We start from the raw sequence: 27,892 nt of genomic DNA on the forward strand, positions 1-27,892 counted from the left end.
CTCACTCTCTGCCCCTCCCTCACTTGCACTCTGTGTCTCTCTGTCTCTCAGAAATGAATAAACGCTAAAAAAATTTTTTTTAACTTTAAAACTTTATAAAAAATTTTGGTTTCAAAATGTCTATTTGAACCATAGATTATAAATCTCCTTATTACTTTTTAAAAGAGGGGAAAACACTTTTCTAATAGGTTTAAATTATTGTCCCAGTTTTACTTTGGACTAGCACATTCTGTCTTGTTTTCCTGTGCAGGTGGCCAGCCATGAATTAAAGATACCAGTATCTTCCATATACCTTGGAACGATGAATACCATGACAGTGCCCAGCACAATTCCCATGGCAGCCTCTACTAGTGCAGATGCCAATGGAAAAGCTGTGCAGGTGAGGATTTTACTGATTCCCAGCCTTAAGTGTCAAACCCTTTTCCAGAGGAGCCTTATGCTCCATTCTAGAAAATTTCTCCTGATGCTTTTCCCCATGAGCACTAGGGTCACAGATGACAACCCTGAGGCATGGAGAGTATAAGTCATTTGGATGCTGAGAAGAAGCAGAGCTGTTCAGTCCCAGAGGTATCTGACTCCAGAACCCACATCTCTTCACACCACACTGCCTTGCTCTGTACCTGACTTGGGGTAGTTCTTGTGCTTGCTGCTCTGGTTTTCATGACCTTGTTAAGTATTCAGCAAATTTTAAAAGAAACCTTAACATAAGGCAAATAAAAGCATAACTGTTGAACAGGACAAATAGGGCTCACATTCTGTCTGGCTTACCTCAGCCCTCTCCCTCACCCCCTGGGTGGCCCCTTAAGCCCCACCTCGGTCCCTCTTCTACAGGGAATCCCAGTCTAGTCTTACATTCTTCCTTGCTTCCTTCCCTCAACTCTCAGTTACTCTGCATCATCACTTCTTGTTCCTTCTTCACCTCCTCCCTTGTTGCAGAACCCCTTCTTCCTTCTAACGCAGACCCTTCAACAGTCTTACAACACTGCCCCCTCTTGTCCCCTTCTGAGAGTTTTTTTCATCAATCATCCCTATCTTTGAATCTTTCTTCTTGTTCATTACTTCTTCATACAAATGAAGAAGTATGAAGAACTTGCCCTGATCTATTAAAAACAAACAACTGGCTTCTGCCCTCAAAGCCCCAGTCATTGATGAACAAATAAGCTCATTTTCCCTTGGGAGCTTCAGCTGCAAGCCCTGATGTATATAATGTTGGGAGTTACATGGGAATACATTCAGAAATTGCTTTGCATAAAGTGGAGGTAAGAAGGAGAGTTTTTCCATAAAATAGAGCTTAGTACCTACCAAGGGGATTCCAGAGTTTGGACAGCTCCTCTGTGGACAGTGCCCCAAGCTTTTTCTCATTAACCTGAAGAAGGAAGAGTCAGAGGTCAAGAGGAAGGAGAGAGAATGTGTACTTAGCAGCCTCCTCCCTGGAGAGGAGACCCAGTGCTGCCTCTCACCTCTCCAGCCTCCCTTCGAGAACAGCACCAACCTTCTAACTCCTCTACCCCATGGACAGAAAAGCACCCCACATGGGGGCAAGAGAGCATCTTAGGTTGAACTTGCCCCTAGGAAAGGCCTTCTCATTGAAATGTCCTTACAATGAAAGCAGTAAACCAATAAAATATCTTTAGCCCTTGGCCTATTTTTGGTAGCAACACTCCTGTCTTTTAGAGGGAAATGGGGACAGGGAGAATTCTGGTTTTCCCTTAGCCTGTAGAACATGCATCCCCTCTTTGAACCTTTAGCCATCTTTACTGAAGTTTTCTTGGGCCAGCTTCCCCCCCAAGTAATTACATAATGCCTCCATGAGGATCTTGGAGCCTGAAAGATCCCACCCACTCTTGGACCACATGATGTGGTAGCCAACCTGCACTGCTAAAAATCTCAAAACAAGACTCCAAGAACTTGTTTCATAGTCAGCTTGTCTGAATTATATCCTGAGCTGTTTTTAGGATTGTGGAATGTCTTCATAGCAAAACAACAGTGGAGGCCGTTCACCTTCTCTGAAAGGACAGATGAACTAGCAGATGATGGTCAATGGATTCCTTTAACCTTGTTAAGCACCTAGACCAGCAGCAAGTAGAAGGAATGTCTTCCACCCCCTCCAATATGAGAGAGACTGTATCTTATAATACCTACACACACAGGGAAGAATTTTCTACATCATCATATCTACAATCTCTCAACCAAGAAGCAAGCTAAGTTCACAGTAATAAAACTTTTACTGAGGACCTTCCTTCCTGAAGCTACCCTCACCAGTGAGAGGGCAACCCCAACCTTCCAAAAGTGAAATCTATACCTGAAGGAAGCAAAGCCAGGGCACCCCTGCTAGCCAGGTTCAGGATGCTAAAGCAGAAAGCTGGTATTGTATTCTTATCACCCCTGCTTCTAATTTTTCCCCAACCCCATATGATGCACAGAGGGATCCCCTGCACTTCCTCAGCCCATCCAGTGTGCAGCCACAGATCCCCTACCTTGAGCCAAACTCAGAGACATCGTTGTATGTGGAGCTTGGCCCATTCTACAGTAGTAATACAACCTTTTCTGTGGGTGGATAATTTGATGTGTCACCTCATCCAATTTTCTAGGGCCCCCACTCCACTCCTTCCTGTCAGGCCAGGTATACTCCCAATTTCTCAGGAAATTTTATTCATTTTTTCCTATTAAAGGCAGCTGAAAATTGTATGCAGTCATCTAAATGTCACATAAGGGGATTGAGACCTGGGATCCCATTTTAATATAAGGGGCTTCCAGTCCCTGGAGAATCTGATCTTCCATTTGATTTTTCCATAGTTTTAAAGACTGACATTCCATTTGATAGGTTGATTTATTTTCTGTCTCTGATCAAATCAAATCTATGACTGACCCCCAGATCCACGTCATCACCCCATTTTTACTGACAAAAAGTGTAGAGTTCACTACACTCTACTTCCTAGACAAAGATAGAGATTGTTTCTTTCCTTTGCCCTCTCCTTTCCCTTGGGTAAAATTTCTCAGGTAAGCTTCTGAGTAGAGTGCCTATTAGAGGATTATAAAGTTAATAGACTAGTAACAACCACCATTTTTTTTTTTTTGAGAGAGAGAGAGAGACAGGGAGAGAATTCCAAGCAGGCTCTACACTCAGCTCAGAGCCTGATGTGGGGCTCCATCTCACAAACTGTGAGATCATCACCTGAACAGAAATCAAGAGTCAGACACTCAACAAACTGAGTCACCCAGGTATAAAAAAAAATATCAAAATGCTATACAAATATTTAGGGAAGTGATGTGTTTCTTATATATCTGTGTGTGCACATATTGCATAAGTGAGTGTACTGGTAAAAAGTAAAATGTGTATCTTACATTGAATTAGGGCCAAAAAAGTGTGAGGAAACACTGCCATGCAGTGTCCACATCCTGTATCCAGGTCAAGTGCAATCCCAGTACGTTTATCTCACATAGAACGTAGTGTGATACATATCCTTCTTCTTCAGCCCTAACAAGCATCATGAACTTAAATCCATTCCAGAACAAGTTTCAGAAGGAGTAATCATTTCATGTGCATGGTTTCATAAAAGGACAGGCTACTCAGAAATTTGGGTTTGTGTTGCCACTTAAGTTTTTTCTTCTTTTAAACAGACTTCCTTAAAATAAAAATTTTAATGTCTTAATGTATTTTGCCAAAACATATTTTCATATCATCAAAATAATCTGTTTCAGAAAATGCATAGTTCTATGTGGACTGGATCACAGGGGTTCTAGATAAAATTCTATGAAATTCTGTAAACATGTGACAAGGCAGGACTGCCACTGGAACTATTCAGGCCTGTGAAGGTGACCCATGGTTCTTGCACTCTACTTCCTCCAGGGAACTTACAAGAGGAACAACTAGGTACCTATTCCAGATCCTAGAAATAGAGTGTTTTTAAGTTTTAAAGACTGACATTCCATTTGATAGGAACCTCCTTTCCAATCATTGTGACCTTTTGAAATATACACAGGGAAAATGTCATAATGATGGATCACAATTTCTTTCAGTTGTTTCCTTTTTTTGTTTGTTTGTTTTTTGTTTTTTGAGGTGTGCATTTTTCAACCAAAACATGTATAGGTTACAAGAAACCTCCTAGTCCAGTACAGTATACACCACTGTCTCCTACTTTCCTCTTCTCCCTATGCACCCAACCCCATACCCATCCAGGCCATAGGACAGAGGAGAATGAGGAGGACCTCACTGGACAGCTGAGATTATCAACCTGTCATCTATCCTTTCCTTCCCTTTTGCCCTGGGAGGTATCTGTATCTTTTTCCTGAGCATTCTTCACCCCCTGGGACTCTTCATTCTTATGTGTAGATGGACTGGCCTTCACAACCTGTCTTAGATGTTGGACTTCTCACCTGGTGCAGCACTAAATTATATAGTTGCTACATGCCAACCAGGAGAAAGGGGGAAGCCCTTGAAATGAATAAAGAAGCTCTGTGTAATAGAGACAGGTGGATACCTGTAATATCACTCAGAGCAGAGTGGCCAAAAAATGAGACTAGAGAAATCCCCATGTAGGAAAAGCCAGGCACATCAGCAAATATGACCACTCTTCAGAGGAAATAGTATTTACATATGTAAAGAAAAGTAGGTCTATGGAAGGAGTGAGTCATGACCAACTATACCAAATGGGTCTCAGAGAGGAAAGACTAGGTAGTGTAAATGCAGCTTTGTTCAAGGAGAGCAGTGCTAAATCACATAGTACATGTGGCTTAAGGTTCGGGAATGCAACTGTTTTGGGTCCAGTCGCAGCTCCATTGCTTTCTAGCCTTGGGTAGTCAGTTACCTAACTGCTCTGAGTCCCAGTTTCCTTATCTGAAATGAGGATAATGGCAGTTTCTGCCCCACAGAATCACAAGGACCGAAGGATGAAACCCATGTAAAAGGCTTGGTGGTGCCTGCACATGGCACAACCGATAGTAGTGTTAGCTGCTAATGCTACTTATGTTCTTGTTATCACTAATAAGCAAGCTCTTCCTAGACAGGTGCTTACTCATTCTTTTATTCATTCAATAAATATTTACATCAAGCACCTGTTGTATGGTATTTGGGCCATAAACCTGATCCACACGGCCCATCAGGTTTCTCTATGGCTAGAGTGAAATATCACTGCTATACTTCTGACTAATTCTAAGCCCACCAAGGACACTTTTGATCACAGTTTGACTTCTCCTGTAAATTTACCTGCAGGAAGAATTCACTGGCCCAACAGTCTGGTTTCCCCTTGTAAATTAATGTAGTAGCATTATAAAGCAGTTTCTAAGGGAATGTAAGCAGTCTTCTGAGGGCCCAATCAACTCTAGAGGTCTGATCCAGTTAGGCGTCTGGTGGGTTAAAGAACAAACCTCAGGCTACAATGAATGCCCCCTCCAGGGCCCTGTTCTACCCCATGTCTCTTCACCTTGTGAAGCCTCCCAGCCCTGGAAACTGCCCAGTGGGCTAGTATCTGCTTGCTCTCATATGCAGATAGTTGAGGCATGGGGCTGCAAGGCTTCAGCCTGAACCCTGAGGACTTCCACCACATGTAGCCATCTGACTATATGCAGGACACTTGGGAATGCAGGGACCTCATTTACCAGGGTTGTGGACAGAATTCAACAGAATATATATGGAGAGGCACTGGTGGCATCATGCAGAAGGCAGGTGTTAAGAATTACAATAGGATCCCTCCCACCTACCTGCAACACTCTGGCTTGCCCTGTGTGTGCATGGGTTGCAGGAGGTGGTGGTGAGCCTGTGTACCTGCAGCTGCATAGAAGACTTGACTGCTGTTGAGGACAGGCCTGCCCCATGGTCATTGGGGACCTGATTGAGCCAGTGTAGGTAGAGTAATAAGCCACCTGTTAATGTCATTTGAAAACCCTTGGAGGCTTTCCTGAGCCAAAATAAATTCCCCACCTGCCTGCTAATTCCCAACATTAGTCACTAACTGCTCGAAGGATGTCTTAGGTGTATTATGTGAGTTAAGGCATGATTGATCCCTTAGGCAATAGATTAGCTACAGAGTACCTGAGTGAGGAGAAGGTTATGTAATTCACAGTAAAAATCCTTTGATGAGTTCCCTTGCACTGATAATAAAACACATAATTCTTAACATGGTTTGCATGTTCTGTCCTGCCAATCTTTCCCAAGGCTTCTTGTGCCATGATTACCACACTCAGGCCACACAGCCTTCTTCAGACCCATCGTCTCCTTCCCTCAAGAGCTTTGCACCTGCCACCTGCATAAGTCAGGATTCTCCAGAAAACCAGAATCATCAGGGTACATATATGGATGTATGTGTATGTATATATGTATGTGAAAATATATAATATATATTATGTAATATATATTGCATATATATTATATAATCATTTATAATATATGTTCACACATATATATAATTCACACATAATATACATACATCCATGTACAAACATACATATATACACACACATGCACATATACATACATATACTTACATACACACACATAAAGATATTTATTTTAAAGAATTGGCTCACATAATTGTGGCGCTGACAAGTCCAAAATCGGTAGGGCAGGCCAGCAGCCTAGAAAGTCAGGTAGGATTTCTATGGTACAGTTTTGCAGCAGAATAGTTCCTTCTTCTCTGGGAAACCTCAGTTTTTGCTCTTAAGGCTCTCAACTGATTTTGAGGCTCATCCACATTATCAGAGGTAATCTCCTTTACTTAAAGTCGACTGATTGTAGATATTAATCACATCTGCAAAATACCTTCACAGACTATGTTTGACCAAACTACTGGGTAACATAACCTAGGCAAGCTGATGCACAAATATAACCATTATACTGCCTCTGTGCTGGGTTTTCCCCTCCCACCCCCTCCCCTCTTCCCTGACTGATGCCTTCTCACCTCTTAGATGCCAGTGTAAATATCGCTTCCTCAGGAAGCCAGCTCTGTCCCCTCACCTTATGTAGGTATCATGGTTGTTCTTTCCTTTTTCCTTGTTGCCCTGCCCCAGTTCTAAGCACACTTTGTGTCTGCTTATTTCCTCACTGTATCTCTCTATCCTAGATCTAAGCTCTGTCAGGGCAGGACCATGGAGGGTCTGGCCACCACAGCAGGGCTGCCGTAGCCCATAGATCATCTTTGGGTACATTAGTAAAAGGCTCCCTTCCTCTAGGTGGATATGTTCCTCACAGGTCAGTCTGGGGAGCTGGATTTCACCCCACTGCCTGGAAGCCCTTGTTCAGGAGTCAACCTGTACAGCCAGGCAGAATGGGAGACAGTGCTCTCAATAGAGAACAGGACAAATGAGTGTCCCTGATACAGGGACAGGGTCCTGGTTATGGGATACTTAGATAGATTTCATCTTGAGAAGAAGATTTGTAAAGAGGTAAGGAATTTGGGGATGAGGAAGCAGGATGGGGGGTAGGGACCCGGGCAGTGGGAATGCCTTAGTCACCATGGTAGGGGGTGGACAGAGAGGAAAAGCCTACAGGGTGAGAGATAGATGTCAAAGAAAAACACCCCTTACCAGGAAAAGGACAGGGTGGGGGCATCAGCAGCAATTGGCAATCGGAAAGGACCTGGAAACATATACTATCAGAATTAGAATAGGCCCCAGGGGATATCTAATGCAGAGACTTTCAATGGCAGGCCCCACATACCAATGGGATACATCAAATCTCCAGGAAGGAGCTTGTATATTTTGAAAAAGCATTGACTCATTATTATAGTACTCTAAGTTTATACTTTGGGAAAAGCTTTTTAAAGTCTTTTATTTTCTAAATTTGAAGTACAGAAGATAAATCTCTGGCATGGGCCAGACTAGAAGTATAATCAAAAAGCAAGATGTTCCTAAACCCTCCTTATCTTTTAACAGTTCAGATCCTGCTGTGGATAATCCCTAAAACTTTGGCCAGCTTCGCCAACCCCACCCACACTGTCTCCTGGGGCATTTGCACTCCAGGCCTGACTGTCTCTTGCCATTTGATGAGCTGGGCCAGCTTCTGAATTACTGCCTGGGCCTACACTCCTCCAGAACAGAGCTCCTTCAGGGCCCAGAGAATTCTTACAAGTAGAAACCAATCTCTGCAGCAGAACTCAAAGCTGCCTTGGAACTGGTCATGAGGGAGAGTTGAAAACACCATCATCTTAAAAAAAAAGAATGAGCCCAGGCAGGCAGTGATTTAGAAGAGGCCAGAGACTGTCAGCCAGGACTTATACGTGTTGAATTAATGGTGTATTTATTCAACAAACAGTCGCTAAGCTCCTGCATGGATTAGTCACGGGGCCAGGCAGGAGCAGTGAACAAGAGTTCCCACTCAGTGCCTTCGCAGTGGTCTGCCAAGGGAGAGGGACCCCTTCAGATGCTTTTCTAAATCAGGTCAGTGCCCACCCCCCATGGGCTGGGTGTGTTTATTAAAAATTCTCTCCTTAAATTTTGTCTTCTCTGCACTCAGGGCCTAGGGGAGTCAGAAGTGTTTCTGGGGTTTTCTGTGTTCTTCATCAAAACAGACGCTATGACTGCAAGCTCACAGGGAGAGGGGCTTGGCCCCAACTTTGACAATAGTCTAGCCACACCAGTGCCAATTCAAATGGCCTGTGTGGATCCGTTTGCAGAGCTGGTATAGGGTCCCTCCTTGTCTTGTTAATTCTCTGCAATTCCTTCAGAGCTGCCTAATGTACGTAGGGGCAGGAAACATCTATGTCAGTTTAAAAGTAAATTCACAAGTTCAATAGAACGCCTTCATTCAGAAAACGAAAGTTATCCATGTGAATGTTCAAATAGGAAGAAAAAAAGCTTTCTGTATTTATCAAAAGGAAATATGGATTTTATTTATTTTTTTAATGTTTATTTTTAAGAAAGAGAGTACACAAGCTTGAGCTGGGGAGGGACAGAGAGAGGGGGAGACAGAGGATTCAAACCAGGGTCCCTGCTGAGAGCTGTAAGGGGGTGGTGCTCAACCCATGAACAGGAACAAGACCTGAGCTGAAGTCTAAGTAGGAGGCTTAACTGAGCCACCCAGGTGCCCCAGGAAATGTGCATTTTAAAGGTCTGAGAAATGGTGCTTCCCATCCAGGCCTTGATCTTTTGAGCTGTTCACAACCTTCAGCCACAGTCCTCCACTTACCCCAATATTGTGCTGCACAATATTATTACTTCCTAAGAGTGGCAAGACCTGAGAAAGGTTGGGAAGCCCCACCTATGGCTCAGGACGAGCACTGTTCAATACCATAGATAGATATAAGCTACAGGTCACTACTGAGCCCTTGAAATGAGGCTAGTCATTAATATAAAAAGGGAGGGGGACAAAAAACATAACAGAGTCTTAAATACAGAGAACAAACAGAGGGTTACTAGAGGGATTGTGGAAGTGGGGATGGGCTAAACAGGAAGGGGCATTAAGGAATGTACTCCTGAAATCATTGTTGCACTATATGCTAACTAACTTGGATGTAAATTTTAAAAGATAATAAATTAAAAATACAAAAATAAATACATAAAAGAAGCTAGTCCAAACTTAAATGTGCTATTAAGTGCAGAATACACATTGCATTTTGAAGATATGTTACCAAAAAAAATGTGAAATACTTCATTTATAATTTTATATTGATCAGATGTTGAAATGATAATATTGACTATATTGAGTTAAGTAAAATATTATTAAAATTAATTTCACCTGTTTCAGTTTTCTTAGTGTTGCTACTAGAACATTTTTAATTATATATGTGCCCTCCATCTGTGGCTTACATTACAGTTCTATTGGACAGCCCTGCTCTGGACAATCCTACTACATCTTGACCTGAGAAAAAAAGATAAGAGTCAGCCTCGCTGGCAGTTAGTTAGTGGCTGTAGGAGGCCAGGAAAGAAGATCCACACTTTGGTTGCTTAAAAAAAGAGAAGAGAAGAAGGGAGAAGGGAGGGGAAGGGAGAAAAAATAGCAAAGGAAGCAATGTCTCCATTGGTTTGGGCTGCTATAACCAAGTACCAGAGGAGACTGGGTAAGCTTAAACAACAGACATTTATTTTGCACAGTTCTAGAGGGCTGAAAACCCCAAGATCAAGGTGCCAGCAGATCTTCTGTCAGGTGAAGGCTGCCTCCTGGTTCATGGAGAGCTGTCTTCATGCTGTCTTCACATGGTGGAAGGGGTGAGGGAGCACTCTGGGTTCTCTTTTATAAAAAAGCACAAATCCCATTTATGTGGGCTCCACCCTCATGGACTATTGAGGGCCCCACCTTCCAATACTATTACCTTAAGATTTAGGATCTCAACATATAAATTTGGGGGAGACACATTCAGTCTATAACAGTCTCTAAACCTCATTCATCCCTCAATCCCTCAAGTTGCCCCCCTCCCTGAATCCTCCTAATGACTCAGCCAGACTGACTGGCCCGCATCTGCCTCCCTGTTATATTTGTGTTCTGAACAACACCATTTAATAGTTTGGTTCAGCTCCACAAACAGTCTATGTGCCCAATCCACGTGAAGTGCTGGGGCAAGAGAGAACCATCCAAAGGACGTAAGTCCTGGCCCCAAGGAGGCCACTATCTGGTGGAAAAACAGAAACAGGCAGTGGCCATACAATCTTCCCAGTACCAGGGACTACATACTGAGGGAGCACCAAGGACTGAGAGATGTTTGCTCACTCAGTGTGTTTCTAATTCTCTCTTGTCCCCAGCTAGGTTACAAGCTTTAGAACCAGCAGCATGTCTTATCTCTTCTTCCTCCATCACTGAGCTTCAATACTCAGAAAATGCTGACTGAATGGAAAAGGTTTGAGTGACATGGTAGCTTTAAAATCAGATGACTGGATTCAAATCCCAGCTCTGCCAGTTAAACCAGCTGTTAAGTTGGACAAGTTTTTGACCTATCTATGCCTTAGATTCCGCATTTATCAGACAGAGAAAGTAGGGTAGCTACCTAGTAGAGCCCCTATATTAAATGAGCTTAACTGTAAAAGTGTTTAACACAGGGCAGGGGCACATGTTGACAACAAAATGAATGTTAGCAATGGTTATTATCATGACCATGATGATTACTGGCCAGCCAGTCCTTATGTCTTCTGATTATTCTAGTCTACACCACCATCATGGAGAAGTGAGCAGGGGAAGATGTTTGAATGAGTCACAGTGGCAGAAAAAGCTGCCTGAAGTTTGGCAGGATGTTATGAACACTAACCAACCCATTATTCCAATTTAGTGTCAGCAGAAACTTCCTTTAGCTACTAGGCGTGCTCAAACCTGACCTGATTCAACAATGATCCATCTTAAGATGCTTGTGAAAAAACTTCATACAGTTCTTGATGCATAAAGGTATGTGGCAATCAATCAGTAATTGTATTGCAGTAGTTTTTGTGATTTAAACTGCTAAACTCATTCTTCAAGATCTAAGGCAAAAGAGGGGAGCAGAAAGCAGGCTGAGATGTATAAAGCATTCATGTATTTATTGAACAAAATTTTAGGGAGCAACTAAAACTTGTGGCCAGGCATTTAAGAAATGGTGAAATTAAGTCCCAGATCCCACCTTGTGAAGCTTATAATTGAATTGAATTATATATGGTCTTATGAAAGCAACACAAGTTAAAAAGACGCAGCCCAGATGTAGTCCTGTAGAAGGTGAGGAGAAGATGACATCCCAGTTAATGGTAAGATCTAAACAAAGGGGCACAAAAGAAAAGCAATTCCAGGTGGATGAAAATGCAGAAGCTAAGGATGGAGGTCAGAAGAGATCCAGATATTTATCAGAACATAGATAATTTTGTTTGGCTGGAGGTAGACAATGGGAGAAATGTGGATAGAAAACTGGAAAACTAGCCTGGATCAGATCATAGATACTCTTAAATATAAGTTAGCAAGTTCAAGTTTTATTCTCTCCACAGTGAAGACTTCTGATGGTTTTTATCAAGGAAATTACATAATCAGGGAGATTTACTCTGGTGGAAGGTATAGCATGAATTTACATGAGAGATAACAGTTGGAAAGCTACTGATGGGGTCCAGAGCAGGCTGCCCCAAAATGTGCCACTCTGACCCTTCTCTGTACACCTCAAAGCAGGAAATAAATTTTTCTTATGAAGGGTGCACTTTCTACACCTGGAGAGTAGAAGGCATCTTTATCACCAGAGAGAGAGAATTCAGGACTGAGAAAACTGTATAAACAAACCTTGTTATTTCTTCATTAATTTGCTACCCCAAGTCCAAACTTTTGTCTTGTTAACTCTTCATAAATTTCTTCTAAAAGGTATAAAAAGCTGCTGACTTTGGTCACTTCTTTGAATCCAATATTTCTATGAGCTCCCATACATGCAAAATTAAAATCTTTTTCTCTTGTTAATCTGTCTTGTTTAATTATTTGACCAGCCAAAGAACCTAGCAGGAAAAAAAGGAAAGTTTTCCTCCCCTACACTGCTGTAATAGTCCAGAGGTGACAAAGGCTTGAGCACCCACAGTGCTGGCAGGAATAGAAAGAGATTCAAGCAACAGCCCCTGCCCTCTGACAGGGCGAGGTAGACACGGCAGAAGTCAAAGGTAAGTCTAAGTTTGTACTCAGGTGACTGGGGGAAAGTGGTAACCTTACCAGAAACAGCAACACAGGAGGAGGAGCCTGCTTTCAAAGGAAAGGTGAATTTGATTTTAGATTTATAGCCTGGTTGTCAGCCAAGGGATTTACCCAACAGACAGTTAATTCAGGATTGGCAAGAGGTCTGGGCTGCAGACAGATTTAGGAGTCATGCGTGTAATTAGTAATCAGAGCCATGAGACTGGATAAAACTCACCAGAGTATGAAACTGCAGAGAGGGAATTAAAAGGAAAATGTAGAAGGGGAGGAGAGAGATGGAAAGAGAAGAAAATAAGAAGGAAGGAGAAAGGAAGGAATGAGTCAAGGACAGCTCAGGGAAGGAGTAGGGGCTGAGGGTAGGAGTAGGGGCAGGAAGCACTAACCGCCTTGAAACTAAGGGTGGAGTGATGCGGCTCTGTGCACACAGTCATAGCAGGAGCACCCCCTCAGACACAGCCCAGCTTGCCAGAGGGAAGCGGTTACCACTAGCAAGATTCTAAAGGCCCTAAGAAGTCCCTTACTTTATGCCCCCCCACCCCACTCCCATACACACCTACTTTAAAACCCTTTCTTCTATTGGCCTGAAACCACACAATCATATTAACCCTGGCTTGGATGAAGACGCTCCAAACTGTACAAAGCCTCTTGTTAATGTGCCCCCAAATCTAGGGGTGCTCAGTGGCCAGATGGAGCCTGGAGCCCTCTTGGCTCTCGCTGTCCCTTGCTCTTACCACACCCGTAAGGCTACCACAATGGCAACTGGCCATTCTGACCCAGGTTCTCCTGGTGCCCAAACACCCCACCTCACCCATCGGTCGGAGCCCGCCAAGGCGGGGCGCCTAGTGCCCAGGTGGGATCAATGCGTGCCCAGAAACATTTCTGCTCAGTTCAACTGACACTTGCCGCTGCCACGAGGATCCACGAACAGTCTGCTCTTTCAGAGAAAGTCCAAGGGAATGCAGTCCGTCCCTCCCACCACACCAGCTTGGGGAGGAGGATCCTTGAGGCTACGACACCGACCCCATGTGGGGAGGGGAGGCAACCAGGCATGTGGAGGCCCATGTGCACCCACGTGCACAGGTGCCCTACGCAGAAACCATGGCTGTTGGGCACACACGGCCGGCGCCATTGACCTGACCGGGTGGCGCCGCCTCCCCTACTTGCTATGCCAGCTCTGGGCCAAGCAGTGGCCCGCTCTCAGGGACCAGACTGGGTGGCGGTGAGGCCCAGTGGCGGCCACTCCTCGGAGCTGCCCCCAGGACATCCTTGTGAAGAGCACCCCTGACCTGTCTTTGAGGTCTGTCACCCCAAGGAGAAAAGGGTGGCATTTATCCTTGTGCAAAGAGAGTTTAAGTTAAATATGTTCAGGCCATTCGGACTGTTTTCTGCAGTACATTCAGTATCTCTTGGGAAGCATCTTGGTAGGAAACAGAAACTGAAAATTGTACATGACAGGAGCCAAAGGAATACATTGCATAAAGAAAAGTGCCTCAAATAGCTTCAGATGTTTCTTGAACCCCTTTGTTGAACTTTCAGAAACTCAGAGTAAATATTATGCAATTCATTTGTGTTTTAATGATGCAAATGCCAACCAATGTATATTCTGCTTTCAGGAAATGGATTTTTCTTCACCTAGTGCCTGCTCAATGCAGGTAAAAGGAGTTTAATTGAAACAGATACCCGGTTTCCCAAGTGTAGGAAAGGTGTATCTCCTTCCTTGAGACTGAGCAAGGAGAAAACCTTGGCAGTGTTCATTTGAGGATCTTCTCACCAGCAGCCTGGCCTCCCTCAGAATACTGGACAAAGTATTTCACTATTGCAGAAGGGCTGTCCTAATTTCCGGTGTATTCGTTTGGTATGCTTTGTACAGAACAAGGTGGTGGGCTGGACCTAGGAAATCAATAAAGAAGAACCTGGAAGGAATAGCCTGAAGAGCTGGAGCTGCCCAGGAAGGTGAGTACAGCTGGTGTGTGCTGGTTGAGCTAATTTGTCACTTAAATGGTGAGTTTTGTTGTTGCTCAGGACTTTGAATGAACCACGTGACAGATCTGTATGCTTTACCACCTTCAAGGGCCAGTTTCCAGATTACATTCACCCTCTTCCCATACGAACAAGTATTGAACTTAGATAACAAAATTCTGATCTTTGTATACAAAGATCACCAGAAAAGAAACCTCAAATGATTGCCACCTACAAAATGTGAAATGCAGAGAGTATCATCAGCTGGAAGTTTGCAAATTTGTTACGCCTGTTTTGTTTACATGTAATGACCCCACTGAACTAAGCTAAGGTGAATAACAGTGAAAAAGGCCGTCTGTGATTGACTTTTCTTATCATGCCCCTTTGTATGTATAAAGGTATAAAGGGAAGATTTAAAACCCAGAAAATGTCTATTAAAACTGTACTATGGAGACATCATCTTATGCTTTTGGTTTCTAATGAGCAGACAAGTACTGAAAAATTTCAGAAAATTCTATTCTGTGCAATAAATACAAATTTACTTTTTAGATAAATTTTGACCCTACCCAATATTAGTGAATTCCAATTGTCAATCTTGTAAATCTTCCCTTATTTAGATAAAAGATTGGTAAAGGAAGAATTTGATAGTCCAAATATAAATTGTTTTACTTGTGTGTTTAGCTTTTTGCTCCTAATTTCATACTGAATCCTTCAGTTTCCATATCCCTCCAGTGGCTACTTGCTTTTTAAGACTACATACGTTTTTGGTTCTTTGGAAACTAAAAAGATGAGCTTTTTTTAAACTTAAAATAACATTATGCTAATTTGACTTTGCTTTTACTCTATTTTACTTCTTATGGGAAAAAAACTAACTGAAATTTTAAATTTGCAAACAAGCTCACATGAGAAAAGGAAAAATCACAAGATTTTATGAGGCTTTTCCTTTGTTTTATACACTATTTTTTAAACAGGCTCTACACATTTTTTAATAATCATCATGGGTAAATAGGATGTGCCTACAGAGTATTCTCTGCCCTTGGTAATTTTTTCCTTTGTTTCAATTTTGATAAAAGTCTACTCTTACTTAAACTCAATAATTTTTGTTTCTGAAGTGGTTGCAGTTTGCTCATGCTAATAAGAACCTCATATAACTTGATACTAATGTCAAAAGATATAAAATAGAAGATCAGGGTTGCCTGGGTGGCTCAGCTGGTTGAGCATCTGATGTGGTTCCAGCTCAGATTATGATCCCAGAGTTTGGGGTTGGCCTCCAAGCAGAGCATGGAGCCTGCTTAAATTACTCTCTCTCTCTCTGTCCCTCTGCCCCTCTCCCTCCCACTCATGCTCTATCTAAAATAAAAAACTAAAGGGCACCTGAGTGGCTCAGTCAGTTAAGCATCTGCTTTTGACTCAGGTCATGATCTCACAGTTCATGGGTTTGAGCCCCCCATCGGGCTCTGTGCTAACAGCTCAGAGCCTGGAGCCTGCTTCAGATTCTCTCTCTCTGCCCCTTCCCCACTTGCGCTCTGTCTCTCTCTGTCTCTCAAAAATAAGTAAATATTGAAAAAAAATTTTTAATAAAAAATTAAATAGAAGATAAAACAGAAGAGAATTGTTAAGTAAGTACATTTGTCATTATTTGAACATATTGATTCCCTAAGTTTACTGCTATATAATTTCTTTTTAGCTAGAGTAGGTATTGTGTACATTTAATCTCTGCTTTATAGTATGTCAAAGAATTAGGAATCCTTTTAATTTTTCCACAAAAATGATGAATCTGTTTTTAAAGAGAGAAAATAAGCTTATAGAAGTTAAATAATTTTTTAGAAATAGATGAAATGTTTAAAAGAAGAAATTTTACTGCTAATTAATTACAGTGAGTTGTTTTAAAAGTTTTTACTGCTTTTAAATCATATTTCTTGTCTTCTGAATGTTTTGCATAAATTTGGGGCTCAAGAACAAAAGTTGATTTTCTGAATGACTTAAACACTAGGCAGGTCCTTAGTATAAACATCTCCAATCGCTTCTCGGCCTTTTAGCTAAGATCAAGTGTAGTATAAACATCTCTACCTCAAATGTATAAAAAATTGGGGCAACTCTTAAATATTCATATTTCATATTTACAAAATTTTTCATATTTACACATTTTTAAAATATCATGCAATCTCTAGTTAAATGTATTAGCAGTTATGTTCCTGGGGTTTCAACAAAAAACATGGTATTTAATTCAATAAAATCAATATAGAATTTTTTCAATTGTAGGTGGTACTTCCATGATGATTTTATAAAGAAAATGAAAGCCTACATCATAACATTTCTATTCTTAGGAAAAATGGGAGAAGGGAAAGAGTTTGTTATTTGCTTGCTATTTGTAGAGTTTCTTACTTAAGATGCTATGGCTAAAATAATTTTATTGAGCGTTTAACAATTAGTCTGTCTTAAATACTGGAGTAATCAATGATAATCCATTGTGACTAAAAAGCAAATACTTGTTTATTTTAATATACAAGTTGACAGTTTGATGGACTTTCTAAGGCTATAAGTTATCAAAGAATCATGAATTCAGTCAGTAAAATGTTAGATAAAGCAGTCACCTCCTAAGATGATTTTTGGAGATGAATGTGAAGAAACTATGGAAATAATTACATAAAACCTGTGGAAATGTTTGCCATCATTAGCTTCAACACACTAATGTTTAGCCTCATTCTGTTCATTGAATTTTTTTCCCTACGTGTGTGCCAATGAAGATTGGTTTGTATTTACTACTAAAATAGATACACTATGTTAAGGTGAGAATGGCCAAATAATTGGAGCCCGTATACTTACAGGTTAAGTTCAAAAGGCATTAATACATAATATTTTTAGTATCCAAAGCATATTCAAAAACTGTCTAGTATGGAGTATTCTAACATAAATGTTCAAATACCAAACTATAAAAGATAAAACTTCTTTTTATCCAATTTTTATATATACAAATATCTGATTTTACAAATGGTGTTGCCATGTACCCATTCAACTCAATAAGTCCTTTTTAAATTCCCCCTCGTTCCCTTTCACCTTTGTCTTTTGGGGTGCTCTTTCTTCTACATCCATCATTTTCAACAATGGGGTAGGTCTTATGGGTTATAGGAAGGGTGAAAAGGGTGACAGGCTAAGCAAGAGTTTGAAATTAGGGAGACAGTTTACATACTATGCAGGTTGTCAGGAGTTTTTGTTGCAACTGTAACAAGGAAAACAACAACAAATATAATAATTACCAATATTTGCATGTCACTTCCTGTTTACAGAGCATTTTCATATGCTCTACTTACCTGAAGCCTCAGAGCAACCTTACAAGTTTGCTTTGAGGTACTTAATAAGATCTTGCTTTGTTGTTTTTACTGAATCATTATATGCAACTGTCAGTTTCTTGAGGGCACAAACTGTGTCTTGTATGTTTTGAACATACACACACATTTAAACCCCTCAGAAATAAACATTCTTAAACTGACTACTGAGTTGTTAACAAGTTTCAAGTGGAAGATTTGCTGGATTTGATGATAAAAGGGCTATTAAGACTGTAAGGAGACCAAGGACACCATCAAAGAGGACCGTAAGGAAAGCAGTGGCCAAGGGTCCAAAGTAAGCAGGTTGAACAGGGAAAGAAGACTCTAGGAATTCCCCTTGTCAGGGTTAATCCTGGGCCAGAGCAGCACTTCACATCCTGTATATAGAAATCCTTTTTTTTTTTTTTTTTTTTTTTTTTTTTTAATTTGAGAGAAAGAGAGAGAGTGCAGGGGAGGGGCAGAGAGGGAGAGAGACAGAGATTGAATCTTAAGCAGCCTCTACACTCAGCCCAAAGCCTGACATGGGGCTTGATCCCACAACCCTGAGATCATTACTTGAGCTGAAATCAAGAGTCCAACATTCAACCACTGAGCCAACCAGGTGTCCCAAATTCTTCATTATTTTTAATGGCTAAATTGTTCTCCGTGGTATCTAGATATCATAGACAGCTATTTTTCCATTGAAGTGCCTTTGTCCTAAATTTTTAGTAGTACAAGCAATGCAAATTTATAAGCATAAAGTTGAACATAATGGTTATATCCAGTTTTTTTTTTTAACTGTTTATTTTTAAGAGAGAGCATGAGAGGGGGAGGAGGGCAGAAGGAGAGAGAATCTCAAGTAGGCTCCATGGTCAGCACAGAGCCCAGCATGGGGCTCAATCCCATGACCCCGGGATCATGACCTGAGCTGAAATCAAGAGTTGGACACTCAACTGACTGAGTGACCCAGGCACCCCATATAATAGCTGTATCCTAGTTCTTATTCCTAATTTTGTTTATTTGAATTTTCTCTTTTTTTAAAACAGACTTATTAGCTAGTGAAATTGTTAGATTTTCAAAAAAAAGTTTTAGTTTTATCTACTCTCTCTTTTTCTAAATTTTTTTCTGCTTTTGTTATTTTTATATACCTATGTTTACTTTCTCTTGACTTATTTTTCTTTTTCTATTTTCTTGAGTTGAAAATTTAGTTCTTTTATTTTTATTCACTCTAGGTTAAAAATAAAAACATTTGATGTTATGAAATTTCCCCCTTAATGTAGTCTTAGTTGCATCTCATAGATCTACAACCTTTTCATTGCCATTTGTTATTATAAGTCTATATTTTCTGTTTTTATTCCTTCTTTGAACCTAAATGTTTAGAATTTAAAATTTATCTGTGGCTAGATGTCTTTTATCTTTTATCATTAATTTCCATTTTGATAGCATTGTAATTAAAAAATGGTGGTTTAAAGGAAAAATAAGTAGAAAAGAAATTAGGAACAAACTTGGGGTGGGGGGAAGATAAGCGTGAGACATAGCATTAATGAGCAGAGGAGAATAAAACAAAGCATAAGTAAGAAGAGGAAGTATAAATGGGCCCAAGACAAAGCAGAGGACTGAGTGTGAGAGTTACTGGCATGGCAGTAGGTTTGGATTGTTGAATAGGGTACATGATGCAAGATAGTGTTAGGAGGCCAGGAAGATATCGGGAGGGAGTATATGGGAAGAGATGCCCAGGAAAGACAGTCTGCCAAGAAAATCCAACTGCTCCTTGGTTGTGATGGTGCATGGAAGCCCAGCGAGAAATGTCTTACCTGTTGCATTCTGATGGTTTAAGTGTTAGGATAATAACCATTTTCCAGCATCATCCCTTGATCTTTGAGCTTCTTGTGTGAATTTAATTATTTCTGTATCTTCTGTTAAAATGGAGGAATGGACTTCAACACAGAAAATGAGCCAGGAACCCAAACTGAGGATCCTATCCTGCTTGTGTTATTTTCTTCATTAGAGTCATTTTTGAGTTCCTATTATGACCACTACTGTGCCATATGATAAACACAAAAGTTCATCAGCTTCTAAACATCTGCCTTGTTTTTAGCCCATGTGTGTATACCACTTCTTTTTGCTGAACAGAAAGCAGCTGTTCCCGTTTGAGAGTGACTGACCGAGGTAGCAATTACTTCCAAGCCAGAAGAAAATTCCATATTCTCATTATCTACCTACAGTACCACAGTCACCAGGGGAGCAGGAGAGGAAATGGGTTCCCTGAGCCACTCCCTAATTATTTCTTTTGTTGAGGGGTTTCATTAATGAAGCTACCCAGAAATGTCATAGCCTTCACAAGTCCCTAGGGAGGCCTGATATTTAGTAGTGATCTATAAATGAGGATTATAATAGTTCTTGCCTCATTAGTTTGGTCTGAGGATTAAATGTGCTAATACTTAGAACAGTGCCTAACACATATTCAGCACTCAATAAAAACTCTTATTGTTATTCCAGAATGCAGGTGCCCTCACCACTGCAGTCATGGAGTGCGGTCCTGCAGAGAGAATGAAGCTACCAAAGAGAACACAGATACAGGATGCTCAAATTAAACAAAACCACAGCATCACGAAATCTTTTTCATTAGAAAGTTAAAGAGACATCCAGAAAGCTGCAAAGCAAATTGGAGAGATGCCAAGAATTCAGTAGAAATCACTGATAGAGATTTCATACTTAATGACTTTTCTTTGAGCAAGTGCAAAAGCAAAAAGCAAAAGAACTGTGATGAACACTGTGAGCCGTTAAGTATAGTAGGACGTATGGTAGGACTCATAGCAGGACAAAAACAACATAGGTCATACAGAAGAGGGTCTGGAAAAAATACAGATTATTCTCAGCCACACTGCATAGGCTTATCATTAGAAGGAAGAACAAGAAATCAATAGCAGACCCAGTCTAAAATCTTAACTATAAAGATCTCATTATAGTATGGATTTAGTCATTCATTAAAAAAAAAAATCTTTATAATGTCATAACTGAACAAGGCGTGGTGCTAGACATTGGAGACATATAGTTAACAAGACAAATATAGACCCTTCCCACATGGAGTTTATGATCCAATGGAAGAGTTGACATTAAGTAAACACGCAAATGTCATCTCAATCTTTGATAAGTGCTCCAAAGGAATACAAAGTGGTCAGTGAAGATATTGAGGGCTTTTATATTTGAGGGTCAGACAGCTTTCTGAGAGAGCAACAGTAATGACATTCCTTAAAGGATAAGGAGGCATTACTGGGGAAAGAACAGCAGCTGATGGTGCTGGGGAATAGCACACTTGAAGGCTCTGGGGTGGAAAATGAGGGGTGTGGTCCAAGAGCTGGGATGTCTGTGCAAGGAGCATCGTCAGTGGGATGGAGAGTCTACATGGGGCAAGGCCAGACCCCCAGATTGTGTGGGCCATATTAGCATCTTGTTTTTTGCCCCCAAATACAGGGCAAGTCACTGAAGGGCTTTAGGCACACACAATTGACATTGATGTATTTATGTTTATGTTTTAATGGGTCAATCCAGTTGCATTGTGGAACACAAGTTTGAGGGACTTGAATGGAAAAGGGAAGTCCATTTGGAAAGTGTTTGACCTGGTCATTAGAGTAAAGGCTGTGGTGGGCACAACCAAATATAAAGAGTCCTGTATCAGGCCCTAGAAATCTCATATCTCTCTAGGTGCTCTGTATGCTACAAAGTGGCCCCCAAATCATAGGAGTCCATATGAAGTAGAAATCCTCAAGCAGTAAAACTTTTATTTGGATTAAATTTAGCCAAATGAAAAGATGTCAAGAATAGCAGAAGTTTGTGAAAAGAATGGGTTTGTGAAAAGAATGGGTTTGACCCACTGAAATAAGCAGCTGGGAATGTGAGCTGTGAAATGATTGTGCTGATGTGCTGGCATTTGAAGAGTTTGCCTGGATGCAAGACAATTGAGCAATAGAGGAGTTAGATGAAGATCAAATTACTGTACAGATTTTATTAAAAGCAAAGTTGGAGATTTGGCTTAGGTCTATTGGCAAGCAGAGTTGCAAATGTTTCAGCCCTGAATTTAACCATTCCCAATAGATTGTAGTAGGCTGTGTGATCGCAGGAGGCAATACAGGATGGAGCCTGTTTTGAGGGTTTTTGTTTTTATTGGTTCCTTCCTCTGTAAAAATTGAAAATTGTATTTTACAATGGTACTGGAACAAACATACAACCCAGTCTCATTTATATTCATTTTTTTCTTCTGATTTTAAAAGAAAAACATTTTCATGGACCCCTAAACTGGGAGGGATATGTCAGCAGCCCACCAGAGGTCAGAATTCAGGAATTGCAGGTAGATGGGTCCTGAGATAGAGGAGGGGGACTTAAGCTGGGAAGTGCCAATAACAGATAGTGTCACTCTCACAGGGTCCACCCAATGGAACCTGTTTGTCCCTCCAACAAAGTATACTAGGATCCAAATAAATGTTCTGGTTCTGGGTGACTGGATTTGCATACTGACAGATTTCCTGATCCCATGGATCTGAGTACCAAGCAGCACTAAGAAATGCAGTCTGGTAACTAAAAGTAATGTTAATATGTCTCCCAAACTTTGTGTCTCTTGAAGAATGTTAATTGAAATCTGTGACTTGGGGAGTGGCTTCTGGGAAGATGGTGGCATAGGAGGATGCTGAGCTCACTGCGTCCTGCGGATCACTTAGATTCCACCCATACCTGCCTAAATAACCCAGAAAACTGCCAGAAAGCCTAGCAGAACGGATTCTCCAGAGCCAAGTGGAGACAAGAGGCCCACGGAAGAGGGTAGGAAGGGCAGAGAGGCGGTGCGCACTACACGGACTGGCGGGAGGGAGCCGGGGTGGAGGGGCAGCCCACCGGCAAAGCAGAGCCTCTGAGTCTGGGTTGCAAAAGTGGAGGGGCTGGACAGAGTGTGTTCAGACAGCAAGCGGGACTTAACACATGGAAGGTTATAAGTTAACAGCTCTGCTCGGAGAGCGGGAGGGCTGGAGGACAATGGGAGGGAGAGTTGTTGAGCCCCAGATGACAGAGCACAGCTTGGCTGCGAACAAAGGTGCTCGCCAGCGCCATCTCCCTCGCCCATCCCCCAGCCAAAATCCCAAAGGGAACTGGTTCCTGCCAGGGAAATGGCTTGCACCGCACAAACACCGAACGCTGTACTTCTGGTGGGTCTGACTCCCTCCCGGTGCCACAGGGCCCCTCCTGAAGCAGATTACCGAAGGATAAGCAAGCTGAGCCTGCCCCTCCCACCCCTGTGCACCTTGCCGATCCACCCAGCTAATACGCCAGATCCCCAGCATCACAAGCCTGGCAGTGTGCAAGTAGCCCAGACAGGCCACACCACCCCACAGTGAATCCCACCTCTCGGAGAGGGGAAGAGAAAGTACATACCAGTCTGACTGTGGTCCCAGCGGTGCCCTGGGGGCAGACATCAGGTCTGACTGTGACCCCGCCCACCAACGCAAGTTATTCAAGACTGCACAGGGGAAGTGCCCCGCAGTCCCGCACCACTCCAGGGACTATCCAAAATGACGAAACGGAAGAATTCCCCTCAGAAAAACCTCCAGGAAATAACGACAGCTAATGAACTGATCAAAAATGATTTAAACAATATAAGAGAAAGCAAATTTAGAATAATAGTCATAAAATTAATTGCTGGGCTTGAAAACAGTATAGAGGACAGCAGAGAATGTATTGCTACAGAGATCAAGGGACTAAGAAACAGCCAGGAGGAGCTAAAAAATGCTATTAACGAGCTGTAAAATAAAATGGAGGTGACCACAGCTCAGATTGAAGAGGCAGAGGAGAGAATAGGTGAACTAGAAGATGAAGTTATGGAAAAAGAAGAAGCTGAGAAAAAGAGAAATTTAAAAATCCAGGAGTATGAGGGGAAAATTAGAGAAGTAAGTGATGCACTAAAGAGAAATAATCTACGCATAATTGGTATTCCAGAGGAGGAAGAGAGAGGGAAAGATGCTGAAGGTGTACTTGAAGAAATAATAGCTGAGAACTTCCCTGATCTGGGGAAGGAAAAAGGCATTGAAAGCCAAGAGGCACAGAGAACTCCCTTCAGACGTAACTTGAACTGATCTTCTGCATGACATATCATAGTGAAACTGGCAAAATACAAGGATAAAGAGAAAATTCTGAAAGCAGCTAGGGATAAACGTGCTCTAACATATAAAGGGAAACTGATAAGACACGTGACGGATCTCTACTGAAACTTGGCAGGCCAGAAAGGAATGGCAGGAAATCTTCAATGTGATGAACAGAAAAAATATGCAGCTGAGAATCCTTTATCCAGCAAGTCTGTCATTTAGAATAGAAGGAGAGATAAAGGCTTCCCAAACAAACAAAAACTGAAGGAATTCGTCACCACTAAACCAGCCCTACAAGAGATCCTAAGGGGGATCCTGTGAGACAAAGTACCAGAGACATCGCTATAAGCATAAAACATAAAGACATCACAATGACTCTAAACCCATATCTTTCAATAATAACACTGAATGTAAATGGACTAAATGCCCCAACCAAAAGACATAGGGTATCAGAATGGATAAAAAAACAAGACCCATGTATTTTCTGTCTACAAGAGACTCATTTTAGACCTGAGGACACCTTCAGATTGAGAGTGAGGGGATGGAGAACTATTTATCATGCTACTGGAAGTCAAAAGAAAGCTGGAGTAGCCATACTTATGTCAGACAAACTAGACTTTAAATTGAAGGCTGTAACAAGAGATGAAGAAGGGCATTATATAATAATTACAGGGTCTATCCATCAAGAAGAGCTAACAATTATAAATGTCTATGTGCCGAATACGGGAGCCCCCAAATATATGAAATCTGTGACTTATCACAACACTTCTAGAAAGCCTATTTCCTCCTAATTCTCACAAGCCCTGCAACTGGTCTCACTCCAAAACCCACCAAATTCTTGCCCTAGTTGGGCTTGTCTATTTTCCCCCAACTCTGCCTTCCTTTTGTTTCCTTTCCACCACTACCCAGCTTGTCCTTAACAAAGGAAAGCACAGAGATCAGTGGGGAGGATGAATGCCCCTCCCTAGGAGAGGTAGAGAGAGAGAAGGAAGGAGTGCTGAAGACGACACCTACTTCATCAGTCTTTGCCCTGTCACAACTGCAAAAGCTAAAAGCCTTAAAAAAGACCCATTCTGTTACAACAACAGTATGGAATGTACCAATGGAAATGCCCTTTGAGGAGACCAGCTGTCTGCAGACATGCAGGAGAGGTGGTAAGGATCGAGGTAGGTGAGGTACCAGGAGAGAGAGGCCTGCTCTATTTTTCAGGTCTGACGCCCCATGGAGAATTGCTGCAAGAACCTTTTTTTTTTTTTTTTTTTTTTTTACTGGAAGAAGAGAAGGGCAATATTATCCAGCCCTCCATATGAAAGTTTGTTTCATCCCCTGGAGTAGGTAACTACATGGCAGAAGAATGCTATGGAATTCTGGGCTAGCCACTTGGTGGCAGAACTGAGGGCTCCATTTTATAAATGAACTAGAATTCAAAAACAAAATCAAGAACATATTGTAAATTTTAGACAAAAGTTCTAGGAATGTTGAAAGAAAGCAGTACCTTTTAGACAATTCTGTCCCAAGGAGCCTTTTTTTCTGTCTGGGTGTTTGATTTGTTACTGGTGCTTTCTGACTAGAAAGGGTGATTTTATGATGAGCTCTCCACACCTTCCAGGCAGCTGAGCTCTGAACATGGCCTTCATTTCTGGGGAGGATGAGACTTCCCACCCAGACAATGAGACGTCCATAGTTTTACGTCTTTGAGCAAATAAGTCCAAGCCTACTGATAATGCAAGAGCTCAAGAACTATTACTCCCAGGTATAATTGTCCATTTTCACTTGGTAGGAGTGACTGCATCGCTGGATTGTTACTAGCTTATGTTCCTGTGGCTCTGGAACAATCTGTGTGCTGTTAAATCTCTAACATCTGGTGTTCTATATATACATATTTCTACTCAACAGAGAGAGATTGCAGCTCCATCTGCTTGAAAAAGTCAAAATAGCCTTGACCTGGAATTGCCAGCACACCTCAGGAGAGTCATACTAGATCTTCCTACCAAGCATGTCCCATGAGTGATAAAACTAAGCCAAACCAGCTGATGGATGGCTAAGAGGCACCCAGAGTCAGGCCTTACAGTTTTTGAAAACTTGATGGATAAAAGCTAGGGGAAATTGCACTGACATGTAAAAGCTGCAGTTGACTCTATTTCGTGTTCAGTGGAAACTTTATTACTCTGTTAGGGTAAAATATTCTAGCATTCCAGGGAAACAGGATTATTCTCTATCTCACCGGGGGTTGAGGAAACAAGGTAGGAACTTGATAGGGCACAGACTCAGATGTACAAAACATGTGACTGTATCTTTCTCCAGGTGTTTCAGATCCCTCATTTGTAAAATGGAAATTTTATTCCCACCTTAAAGATTATCATGAAGATTAAAAGTGCTAATACAAGGAAGCATTTTCCTTGACATATTCATGAGTACCCAGTAAGGTTGGCTATTACACAAATGTAAAATAGATATATAGATATATAGAAGAAATCTTTTGCATTTATATACACAAATAATGAAGCAGCAGAAAGAAAAACAAGGAATCAATCCCATTTACAATTGCACCAAAAACCATAAGATACCTAGGAATAAACCTAACCAAAGAGGTAAAAAATTTGTACTCTGAAAACTATAGAACACTTACGAAAGAAATCAAAGAAGACCCAAAGAAATGGGAAAAACATTCCATGCTCATGGACTGGAAAAGCAAATGTTGTTAACATGTCTATACTAAAAGCAATTACACATTTAATGCAATCCTCATCAAAATACCACTAGTATTTTTCACAGAGCTAGAACAATTCTAAAATTTGTATGGAACCACAAAAGACCCGAATAGCCAAAGTAATGTTGAAAAAGAAAAGCAAAGCAGGAGGCGTCACAATTCCAGACTGCAAGATGTGTTATAAAGCTATAATCATCAAGACAGTATGGTACTGGCACAAAAACAGACACATAGATTAATGGAACAGAATGAAAAACCCAGAAATAGACCCACAATATGGTTAACTAATCTTTGATGAAGCAGGAAACAATATCCAGTGGGGAAAAAAAAAACCAGTCTCTTCAACAAATGGTGTTGGGAAAACTGTACCACTTTCTTACACCATACACAAAAATAAATTCAAACTAGATGAGAGACCTAAGTGTGAGACATGAAACCATCGAAATCCTAGAAGTAAAACAGGCAGCAAGCTCTTTTTCTTTGTCTGTAGCAACTTCTAACTAGACATGTTGGCAGAGGCAAGGGAAACAAAAGCAAAAATGAACTATTGGGACATCAAGATATAACCCTGCACAGCAAAGGTAACAAACTAAAAGGCAACCTATGGAATGGGAGAGGATATTTTCAAATGACATATCTGATAAAGGGTTAGTATCCAAAATCTATAAAGAACTTATCAAACTCAACACCCAAAAAAACAATCCAGTGAAGAAGTGGGCAGAAGACATGACCAGATATGTCTCCAAAGAAGACATACAAATGGCTAACAGACACATGAAAAAATGTTCAACATCACTCATCATCAGGGAAATACAATCAAAACCAGTGAGATACCACCTCACACCTGTCAGAATGGCCAAAATTAACAACGTAGGAAACAACAGATATTGGTGAGGATGTAGAGAAAGGGGAACAATTTTGCACTGCTGGTGGGAATGCAAACTGGTGCAGCCACTCTGGAAAACAGTGTGAGGTTTCTCAAAAAATTAAAAATAGAACTACTCTATGACCAGCAGTTGCACTACTAGATATTTATCCAAAGGATATATGAATGCTGATTCGAAGGGGCACATATACCCCAATGTTTATAGCAGCACTATCAATAGTAGTCAATTTATGGAAAGAGACCAAATGTCCATTGAATGGGTAAAGAATATGGGGTGTGTGTGTGTGTGTGTGTGTGTGTAATGGAATATCATTCAGCCATCAAAGAGAATGAAATCTTGCCATTTGCAATGAC

General features: G+C 41.3%; 1 long non-coding RNA gene across 1 annotated transcript; it reads left to right on the forward strand.

Annotated features, from left to right (window-relative positions):
- The first annotated feature begins 242 nt into the window (after window positions 1-242).
- Window positions 243-22,312, forward strand: LOC122481629. Its single transcript, XR_006296903.1, has 3 exons — window positions 243-379; window positions 9,749-14,503; window positions 20,314-22,312. It is a non-coding gene; the product is annotated as an uncharacterized LOC122481629 (long non-coding RNA).
- The last annotated feature ends 5,580 nt before the right edge of the window (window positions 22,313-27,892 follow it).

The sequence above is a fragment of the Prionailurus bengalensis genome, chromosome C1 (assembly GCF_016509475.1).
Source record: "Prionailurus bengalensis isolate Pbe53 chromosome C1, Fcat_Pben_1.1_paternal_pri, whole genome shotgun sequence".
Classification (NCBI taxonomy): Eukaryota; Metazoa; Chordata; class Mammalia; order Carnivora; family Felidae; genus Prionailurus; species Prionailurus bengalensis.